Source organism: Rhineura floridana, chromosome 13, assembly GCF_030035675.1.
Source record: "Rhineura floridana isolate rRhiFlo1 chromosome 13, rRhiFlo1.hap2, whole genome shotgun sequence".
Taxonomy (NCBI): Eukaryota; Metazoa; Chordata; class Lepidosauria; order Squamata; family Rhineuridae; genus Rhineura; species Rhineura floridana.
The window spans coordinates 22,205,195-22,216,838 of NC_084492.1; the positions used below are offsets into that span (position 1 = coordinate 22,205,195).

General features: G+C 41.7%; 1 non-coding gene across 1 annotated transcript; it reads right to left on the reverse strand.

Annotated features, from left to right (window-relative positions):
- Positions 1 to 9,531: 9,531 nt before the first annotated feature.
- TRNAT-AGU (transfer RNA threonine (anticodon AGU)) lies at positions 9,532 to 9,605 on the reverse strand. The gene has a single exon. It is a non-coding gene; the product is annotated as a tRNA-Thr (tRNA).
- Positions 9,606 to 11,644: the final 2,039 nt, after the last annotated feature.

Sequence of the window (11,644 nt, forward strand, 5' to 3'; positions counted from 1 at the left end):
ACATATGAGGTAATTTCTTTTTTTTAAAACGAGGCGCTTCTGAGCATGTACAAAGCTCCCCTCCTGCCTCACTTCTCAGGGCCACAGCAGCCTCCTAGCTGAATAGCCCTGCGGTGCCAGGCGTTACTTAGGGAAATGGGGGGGTGTCTCTGTAGTCAGTCAGTCACTGTAGCTTCCTGACCCCAACACCAATTTTACCACAAAATAAATGGTTGGCGAGGGAGGTTTCGACCTCCTCTTCTAAATACAGTATTGCGTGGTTTTTAAGGGAATATCGTCATTACTGCTGCGAGGAAACAAAAATATTTTTTTAAAAACCCTGCAGGCTGTCTTTCCTTTCTTGAAAGTACAAATTGTGATGCCTTTTTTTAAAAAATAGCACAATAAATCACTTCTTTGAAATCTACTCATTTCATAATCTAACCAGCCAATTCTCTAAGATTTTCTGGCCCCATGATTGTACAACCATTGCTGCTTGGATTTTTGAAGATAATTTTAAACAATGGTCTATAGCAAGAAAAATACAATTTCCCAGTAAAAAAAAAAGATGATTTATCGTTATTTATCCTTTTCTATTTTAAAAAATCTTTTTTTAAAGAGAAATGGTTTGCAACATACCGAAGCTTTGTTTTGCTCACTGAAAAACACAACTGAAATATTGTGATCATTTGTATATTGATTTTACCTAGATCAGTTCGTGTTGCTAAATTATGTATGAGACAAAAACCTGATCACCTGATAATTTCTCATACTGTAGTCTGCTGAAGTTCATGTAAGGTCAACTACTAAGAATTTAAGAACATTATGGTTGTCTTGCTGGAACAAACCAAGATTCATCTAATCCAGCATCCTATTTCCAATACAACCAGACAGATACCTCTGGCTTTCACAAAACAGGGCATAAATATGATGTGCTTCTCCCTCTTTTTTTGTCCCTACCCAGTGGTACAGCTAGGCAACCTTAGCCTTTGCACTTGAAGGGGCAGCGGGGGGAGGATAAGAATATAAGAATTTTCCTATTCTCACCACCACCTTCTTGGTGGTGCTGCCACTGTGGGCTGCCTGGTTGGTGTTGATCTGTGATGGCCTTTTCAGTGGCGGTTCCCTGTTTGTGGAAATGCCTTCCTGGTGAGGCACATTTGTCTCCCTCTTTAATGACTTTCAGGAGGAATTTAAAAACATTCAGGTTTGCCCAGGTATTTGATGGCTGCAAGCTCACTGTTCCTGGTACTCCTGAGATCACTTTTTGTTTTTTAGAACATTGTTAAAACTGTTTTTAGAATGATTTCAAAGTGTTGTTTTAGCTGCCCTGGGCAGAGGAAGGGCAGAATATAAATTAAATAAATAAATGCCTACCAGAGGCCTGTGGGAAGCCTGTGAGCAGGATCTGAGTGCAACAGCACTCTCCCCACTTGTGATTCTCAGCAGCTGGTATTCAGAGGCATGCTGCTTCTGACAGTTGAGGTACAACATAGCCAACATGGCTAGTAGCCATTGATACCTTTGTCCTCCTGAATTAGTTTCATCCTCTTTGAAAGACATCCAGTTTAGTGGCCATCAGTACATCTTATGGAAGAGAAGTCCATAGTTTAACTATGTGCCATGTGAACAATTTTTGTTTGTTTGTCCTGAATCTTCCATCATTCACTGGATAACCCTCAATTCTAGTATGCGAGAGATCTTCTCTCTGTCCACTTTATCCACACCATGCCCAATTTTACATGCCACTATCAGGTCTCCATTACTCTCATTTTCTCTAAACTAAAAAGCCCCAAATGTTGTAACCTTTCCCTTTTCTGAACCTTTTCCAGCTCTACAGTATCCTTTTTGAGGTGAGGTGACCAGAACTGTACACAGATGGTAATGTGTATTACTTCACTTACTTCAAAATGTGGTAGCAGACCTAGTGCATTTCAGAAGCCTCCTGCTAGTTCTGCTGAGTGGGACCCTGGACTTCTGCCCCAAAGCCCTGCCCTAATGGCACCACTCTCCCTAGAATCTGGTATTTGACAAGATACTGTCTCTGTACATGGAACGTAGAGGTACTTACCATTTTTTCAAAGTATGCACTTTATTTGTATCCTGGATTTACTCCTCAAGAAGCTTAAAATGCTAAAAGGCCTGGAAAGATTTTTTTTTTAAGGTTTTTGTGATATGTGACATCAAGGTGAACCTCTGTGGGAACAGTATATCAAAGGCATGGGGCCACCATTGAGAAGGCTGTCTTCCTAGTTACCACATGCCATACTTCAGAAAGTGGGGGCATCCAGATAAATTCTTAGATGGCTTCATTATTTGGGTGGACTAGTACAAGAGTAGATGGTCCAAAAAGTATCTGGGTCCCAAAGCTCTAGTAATAATGTCTGTTGATAGATTTATCCTTCACTGATTTGTCTAATCCCTTTATAAGCTATTTTAAACTAGCCTCAGCTCCACATCTTGTGCCTGTAAAAGGTAAAGGTGTCCCCGCACTTGTAGTGCAAGTCATTTCCAACTCTTAGGGTGACGTCTTGCAACGTTTACTAGGCAGACTGTATATATGGGGTGGGATTGCCAGTTCCTTCCCCGGCCTTTCTTTACCCCCCAGCATATGCCGGGTACTCATTTTACTGACCACGGATGGATGGAAGGCTGAGTGGACCTCGACCCCTTTTACCGGAGATTCGACTTCCGTTGGAATCGAACTCTGGCTGTGAGCAGAGCTTCGGCTGCGTTACCGCTGCTTACCACTCTGTGCCACGGAGGATCTTTTTGTGGCTGTAAGCTCCCTAAATTGACAATGTTGTATGAAGAAGAATTTCCAGTTGTAATTTCTGAATCTAGTCCCCGTCAGCTTCACTGGGTGATCCTGAAATCCTGTGTGTAGTTTGATGAATGTACACATCTGGCTTGATGATGCAAACAAACCATGTGTATTTGTGCACATACATTTACATTAGACCATGCATACTGATTGCACTTGATAAACTACTTATCTAGAATCATGCAGCTTCATACATAGAAGTGACTTCCATATTGTTATCTGCCTTCAAGTCGATTACGACTTATGGTGACCCTATGAATCAGTGGCCTCCAAGAGCATCTGTCATGAACCACCCTGTTCAGATCTTGTAAGTTCAGGTCTGTGGCTTCCTTTATGGAATCAATCCATCTCTTGTTTGGCCTTCCTCTTTTTCTACTCCCTTATGTTTTTCCCAGCATTATGGTCTTTTTTAGTGAATTATGTGTCCAAAGTATAATCTCAGTTTCATCATTTTAGCTTCTAGTGACAGTTCTGGTTTAATTTGTTCTAACACCCAATTATTTGTCTTTTTCGCAGTCCATGGTATGCGCAAAGCTCTCCTCCAACACCACATTTCGAATGAGTTGATTTTTCTCTTATGCGCTTTTTTCACTGTCCAACATTCACATCCATACATAGAAATCGGGAATACCATGGTCTGAATGGTCCTGACTTTGGTGGTCATTAATACATCTTTGCATTTGAGGACCTTTTCCAGTTCTCTCATAGCTGCCCTCCTCAGTCCTACTCTTCTTCTGATTTCTTGACTATTGTCTCCATTTTGGTTAATGACTGTTTCAAGGTATTGATAATCCTTGACAAGTTCAATGTCCTCATTGTCAACTTTAAAGTTACATAAATCTTCTGTTGTCATTACTTTAGTCTTTTTGACATTGAGCTGTAGTCCTACAATATGCAATTCTATATGTAATTCCATATAGGAATTGCAATTGTGTGAAGTGGCCTTACAGGTAAAATAGGAACAATTGGAGAACAATTAAGAGTACAGGTTGGAGCACTTTAAAGGTGTACTGTATAGTCACATAAGGACGACACACATATCTCTACAATTGCTCCCTTCAAGCATTATATATTAATCTGCTTTAAAGTTCTACTGTTAAAACATAACTAAAACTAAGTGATAAGACACTCAAAATGCTTCTCCTACACCAGGGTTTTTACTGGTAGGAATGTTAGAATTCTTGAAAGCATTGCTAGAAATATGTACTTATGTTTTTGTTGCTAGTATTTTATAATTTACGTGCAAATCCTCAGCAGCACAATTTCTGCAACAGCAAAATAAAACAACAGTGCTGAGGCAAAAGGAATTTGGGATTACGGCAGTAATTTACGGTTGATCTTTATCATGTGCAGACACATATTGCTTGTCTGACTCCTTCATAGTTTCATTCGATCCTCCCCTTCAAAATCCACTATACTTATCCCCAGTTTACACCTCTTTTATTGAATTCATTTCCATGGGATTTATGAGTTTTAAAAATACATTTTCATTTCTTAGGGCTCTTGCAGAACTTTACACAACTTTTTGGTTTATTAAATCTACATCTCTGAAGTTGATGGCATTAATATACATTAGGTATAGCATATAAAAACAATCCTTACCCTCCAATATTTCCTGGATAAAAATAAGTACATGCTTGTTGTAACATCTCTGCTCTTTCATACCCAAAGGATCACTTTGCATAGCTTCAGTTTTACATATTACTGAAGTCTCTTTCACTGTCTGCAGCTGGGTGCTGTATTTTTGTTTATTTTCAGTAGCTTGTCCTACTGATTTATTATTATTAAATTACTATATTGTAAACTCTTGTCATCTGCAATATCTATGCTCCAGAATACGCTATCTAAAGTAAATGCGGCTACCTTGGAGCAAATGGGGTCATGATGACCTGCATAAATCCTGCCTGTGATAAGAAAATAAGAACAGCCTTGCTGGATCAGACCAAAGGCCCATCTAGTTCAGCATCTGGTTCTCATAGTGACCAACCAGATGCTTCTGAGAAGCCCACAAAGAGGACATGAGAGGAATAGTACCCTCCCCACTTGAGCGTCCCAGGACCTGGCACCTCGCCTATCCTACAAATTTCCTTAGACCAAAGATGCCATTGCTCAAAGTCACTGAGTCTGGATAGGCATGTTTTAAGCATCACACACACACTACAGGATAGTGTTAACTCTAGTTACATCTATCTGACAGGAACCTAAAAGGAGATACTACTTGTTCTCACTTCTCCCCCTACCTTGGCAAAGTGGTAAGAGCCCCAAGCACCCTTCTTCAAAGGTTTCCTGCATTTGTGACCTGTCTCATATTGTCCCAGGGGCCCACCTTATTTGTTGGCTCCCTCATCCACCCTGCTGCCACCCAAGGTACAGTTGAGGTGATTTTTACCAGATTCTGGCTTCGCTGAAACATCTTGATGAATCATGCATGTTCCAGGCATGTTCACTGAACCTTGTAGCTAACTAAAAGCTAAGGTTGTGTTTTAGTTTAACTTGTTTTTTGCTTAGTTTCCTCCCCCTTCCTTCCTCTTGATTATTTTGAAATTCTGGGGGTTGGCTAGTGGCTAACTATGGTTACAGTGGTGGCTGCACCCACTGGGACTGGTGGGGTGGAAGGCAACAAGGTCAACAGTAGGTGGAGCCAGAGCCAATGACAAGCAGAGCCAGAGTCAATAACAGGAAGAGGTTGACAGGCTGTGCCACTCTCTGGCCTGGTTGTAACTAAGAAAGATGGCAGGGAGGTGGGACCTGGTTGAGGGCAGCCTGAAGTTGGTGGAGTAGTGCCCCATTCACACTAATGGACCAACCTCCACTGATGGTTTGTCTCTTATGAGTCAGACTGCTGTGGCAACACACTCCAAGTTCTGGGCAAAGAAGGGCTCAGGTAAAAATGGCTGACCCTTCCAGTGGTGACTGGAGACAGTCTGCTGGCACTTTCCCAACTGCCAGGATAAGGGCTGTGGGTGCCTGTGCAACCCACTAGGTCATAGATTTATAAGCAGGGTAGTGGCAGCAATACCTAAAGGTTGGAGCCGTGGGTGATGCTTCACCGTCTTGCAGAGGGATGCCTACAGCAAGCTCCATGACAAACTGTAAATATATAATAATGAGATGTTAGTAGTAGCAGCTTGTTCCTGTAAGATGAACAACTGCTGTGGGTTCCCCTGCATACAAAAGCTATACCACTACCATCAACTGTGAAATAAATCAGGTTTAAACTTTACTAGTAATGACTTTGTTTTTCTCTAGTGCTTTAATTATCTGTGCATAGTACACCTGACTAGGAAAACACTGTGGTAATTCATGCTTGACAGATTAAACAAGGATGGCTGAACATCAAGTGGTTTTGATTAAAAGTAAAAAATACATCCCACTAGATTATTAGTAAATAACATGTCAGTAATCTAGTGCTACTGCTAATGTTAGAGTGGCCAAGTGTTTCTTATCTGCATGTTCTTTGTTCTAAAGGATTGGTTTTAGAATATGTGTGTTTTTTATTTGAAAGCACTGTAGTTGAACTGAAGTCCCCACTATAGACAACAGACCTTTACAGTGTCTCTGATGTGACATTTGATCTTGCACTTAGCAATTTCTCACTCTACCCCATCAAAACTGCGAGACAACTCCTAAACCTGCAAGACTGTTCCTTCTCATAAATTATTCTGGTTATTCCACCACAGGGCTTAATTTATGCAAGGGTTCACTGGCATTTGTTTCAATGCCTAGACTTAACCTTGGAAGATATTAAGTACAAGTAGGTGAAAGTCCTCTTAAGACAGGTACAGAGACCATTTTTCTCACCACTGTGTACAGAGGGATGTATCTGAAGGTACTCTGGATTAACCCACTGGAATTAATATATATAACTAACTGAGTTCCATTCATTTCACTGGGTCTAATCTGAGTATAATTTAGCTGGACACAATCCACATAGTCTCCATTCAGCAGGAATTAGGAAGAGCTACCAAATCAGACAATAGTTAAGAAATTAGAAGGGCAGCTATGAGAGAACTAGAAAAGGTCCTCAAATGCAAAGTTGTATCACTGAACACTAAAGTCAGGATCATTCAGACCATGGTATTCCTGATCTCTATGTATAGATGTGAAAGTTGGACAGTGAAAAAAGCAGTTAGATAAAAATCAACTCATTTGAAATGTGGTGTTGAAGGAGAGCTTTGCAGGTACTATGGACCATGAAAAAGACAAATAATTGGGTGTTAGATCAAACTAAACCAGAACTAACACTAGAAGCTAAAATGATGAAACTGAGGTTATCATACTTTGGACACATAATGAGAAGACATGATTCACTAGAAAAGACAATAATGCTGGGGAAAACAGGAGGGAGTAGAAAAAGAAGGCCAAATGAGATGGATTGATTCCATACAGGAAGCCACAGACCTGAACTTACAAAATCTGAACAGGGTGGCTCATGACAGATGCTGTTGGAGGTTGCCGATTCATAGGGTTGCCATAAGTTGAAATCGACTTGAAGGCACATAGCACACACACACACACCAAATCAGGTCTGGTTTCCAGTCAAACTGGTGGGAAGACTGAGCCCCACAATCCCTTCTTCTAAGCATTGTCCCATTACCAAGACAAACATTTTATGTTATGGCAACCCTGATTTAAATTAGCAATTACTTTAGGGCAATTGCTTAGGGGGGGGAAATATTTTTTCCCTGAAAGGTTTCAGTAGCCTTTGTTAATTGTTACCAAGGCAGCACAAATCAATCTTGTTAGACACCTTTTAAAAAGTACATATTGTTAAGCTCATCAATATACATTTGAAGGCACGTTTAGATTTCCCAGCTTCCTTAAGACAGTGGCTCACAGTTGGATAAGCATGACAGTGTTTAGAGTGTCCTAAAGAGCGCATTGCTGCTACAAATCCTACTGAGTTACTTGACACCTCCATCCTAAACATTAATTTGGAAGAAAGGGTGGAACTGCACATTGCAAAGAACAGATGGCTACTGTCAAAAGCAGACATCCATAGGCAATCACACTAGAAGCCTTTCAGAATAACCTTCTTGCCACATATAAATCCTGCCCTAACATCCACCCCCCACGTGGTACTTCCACTTCTGACCAAAAGAAGCAAAAGCTAGAGCAATAATGTACAAGCACATCATAGTTTCCCTTTCATTATTTATTCTGACAACTGGTTTATATTTTGGTTACTAATAGTAATATTAGCCCATTTCGAGACTCATTATGGTATCAAGTGATTCTGATCTACTTTAATCTTTATTGTTTCTCTGTGTCTGCTTCCAACCATTTAATAGTTAATAGAATATGGATCATAAACAGTAATTGTTGTTGTTGCAAATCTTCTCCCCCACCCCTTAGAACCATGTACGCTGCTGCATGGTTCATATTGAGAAGTGGCAGCTGGTGGTTCCGTATTAGTGGGGCAGTGGAATCTGCTCCAGGTTTTAGTCCAAACTTTCAAGGAGCCGTCCAGGATGCTTCACTCTGTTCTTCCCCAACAGACATTCTACCAGTCACTCACTCTACCTGTGCTCAGCAAGCATGCTGCTGCAGTCTGTTACTACCAGTCGTTCTTCCATTAGCTCTTCTAATCACAGCTGGGCATTCAGCAGCCATCTGTTTTTGCACAAAAGGCTTCTCTGGGCAAGAGCCTCCAGTGAAAAGTTTCACCAGGACTTCAGTAACTTTCACTCCATCATCAACCTGATCCTATGGTCCACAAGTCCACGTAGCAGCTTCACTGTCTGGATACTGCAATTACATTATGGACAAGTAAACACCACATTATATCGGAAACCTACTGATCACTACATATGGTTTTCTGCCTCCAAGTTCTACCCAGAACACACCACAAAATCCATTGTTTACAGCATGGATGGAGAGCCTCAGGCCCAGGGGCCCAATGCGGCCCTCCAGGCCTCTCTATCTGGCCCTTGGGACTCTCCCAAGACCACCACCCTCTCCCCAGCCACACACCCTCTCCCCTTGCTCTTGTTTCTTACGGTTCTTTAAACTGGACTCGAATACTACTAATATATTACTTACTATATCTTGTCAAGTTTCTCTCTCTCAAGAATAACGCATCACCAATGGGCTTAAGCTGATCGTTGTCTTTAGCGTTCCAGGCAGCAAGGAAACACTGATGAGGGAGATTTTCTCTATGACTGGCACAATTAAAAAGTGATATTACTGAAAGGAAGGACCTACATAAACACACACACTACTGGGACAGGAGGGGAAACATTAAAAATGGGCAATTCAGCCTAAAGATTGCTGGCAGCCCCTTACTTGCCTAGCGTATTGTTTATCGATTATGTTATATGACAGACACTCTAAAGCAGATTTATTTACAAACTGGCAAAATACTGCCATATACAAACACAGTTAAGAGTCTCTCTCGCGCGCTCTGTAATAACCCATTTTTATGTCTGCACATTAAGCTTTATTTTTTAAGATGCACTTTTACGCGTGGTTTTAACAGCAAACGGTTCAGGAGCGGGCCCGAGCCCTAGTGTGTATGTTTGTGGAAGGGGAAGTTGTTGGAGGCCTCTCTAAGCCGTGTTCCTCGTAAGCATGAGCGCAGCGGCAGCGGTTAGAGCGAGAATCCGAGCGTCTCTTCCACGGTGACTCCTACGTAGCTCCCGTTTCTCCTGCCCAGAAAAGCGTGGGTGGGCGAAAAAAATTACGCCCAACTCCTGGTGTGTTTGGCAAAAGAGCAGACTCTTATTCGAAGGCACCGCTGGGATTCGAACCCAGGATCTCCTGTTTACTAGACAGGCGCTTTAACCAACTAAGCCACGGCGCCAGCCGCTGGAGTAAGCTGCAGAGCAGGCTACATGTATTTTAGAGAGCAGCCTGCTCAACAATAAGCTTTCGGCAATGCTGAAGATAAATGGGACGGGGTAGGGTGAGGGGAAGAACCCTAAGAATTTGGCGTGGGGATCTTCTCCTCTCTAGAACCGGCATGGCTGTGGACAGCAAGGTTGGCATACTGCATTTTGAAATGCTTAATAACACGCTAAGCCAATTAAGAGTATGTCATTCAAAAGTAAGAATCATCGAAGGTGATGTCTGCTTGAGATCTAGCCGCTGGGTCCACATGGATATAAAACGTCCTGCATTTCCAGCCACAGCACTTTTTAAGGATTGGGGGCATAAGGATGGGGGGTTTGCCTTTAGTTCGGCTTAGAAGAACAGAAACGCTGGGCATCGCATATACGTGCCTAGTCCCTTGTAAAGCTGCAATCATATCTATACATATTTCCCTGGGAATCAGACCCGTTGAAATCACGCCTTATTGAACTTTGTTTTGAGTAGCTATGGCTAGGATCGCACCACCCTAGGGGCATTGCTTTTTCAACCGTACAGGGCTCAGAGATCAAATCTGCTAGGTTTGCAGAAAACCAGCCGGTGCTCAAAGTAGGGAGGGGGCGGGCTGGTAATGTAACCTCCAAAAGCGCCTCCCTTGACCTCCCCCCCCCCTGGTCGTTTCAATCAAATCATGCCACCCCCACCGTAGCCTCACATACACAGTTGCTAACGAGGCCATCACAAAAGGTAAGGGATGCACGGTCCCCTGTAATCTGAGTAACTGCTGATACTGGCCTTAGATAACCTAAATTCTCCACAGTGGCCTTTACTGGTTAGTAGAGAAAATCCTTTCGAAAGATCTTAAGTGTTGCAACTAAGTATAAAGAGGCAAATTTCTGTCCAACTGGTTTTACAGTCTTCTGAATTTTTAATTTTTAAGCTAAAAGAGGATTAGAAAACTGCAGACTGCTAATAGCTAAAATGTTGTTTAATTAAATCAGGGCTAACACTTTCCCTACACCCACAATTTAGCACTATAATTCCAATGAAAACTAAGTGCAATAGTAATAAATCTCACATTTGTAATATTCTGAAAAATAATTCCAGAACACCTTGTAGTAAAAACTTTCTATGATAGTTTCATTATTATTTATTTACTAAATTTATATCCTGCCCTTTCTTTCTGAAGGAGCCCAGGGTGGCAAACAAAAACACTAAAAGCACTTGAAAACAACTTGAAAACAAAAGACTTAAAAACATATTCAAACAAAACATATTTAAAAACATCTTAAAACAAAACACTTTTTAAAGCATCTTTAAAAAATACCCTTAAAAACATCTTTAAAGGCAATTCCAGCCCAGGTGCAGACTGGGGTACGGTCTCTACTTAAAAGGCTTGTTGAAAGAGAAAGGTCTTCAGTAGGAGCTGAAAAGATAACAGAGATGCTGTTTGTCTAATATTTAAGGGGAGGGAATTCCAAGAGGTAGGTGCTACAACACTAAATGTCCACTTCCTATGTTGTGCAGAGCAGACCTCCTGATAGGATGGTATCTGCAGGAAGCCCTCACCTGCACAGTGCAGTGATCAATTGGGTATATAAGGAGTAAGACGATATTTTAGGTATCAACAACAACAAATTTATTATGGTCATAGACCAGAAAAATATTTTAGGTATCCTCGTCCCAAAAACTAGAATCTTGAACTTGGCCCGGAACTAATGGACAGCCAATGCAATTATTTCATCAGTGGGGTAACATGTTGGCAACACACTGCCCCAGTGAGCAGTCACACTGTCACATTTTGCACCAGCTGTAGCTTCTGGACCAATCTCAAGGGCAGCCCCACATAGAGTGCATTACAGTAATCCAGCCTGGAGGCTACCAGTACATGGACAACAATGGTCAGGCTGTCCCAATCCAGAAATGGCCACAGCTGTCTTACCAGCCATAGCTGGTAAAAGGCGCTCTTAGCCACTGAGGTCATCTGGGATTTTAGCAACAAAGATGGATCCAGGAGCACCTCCAGACCACGAA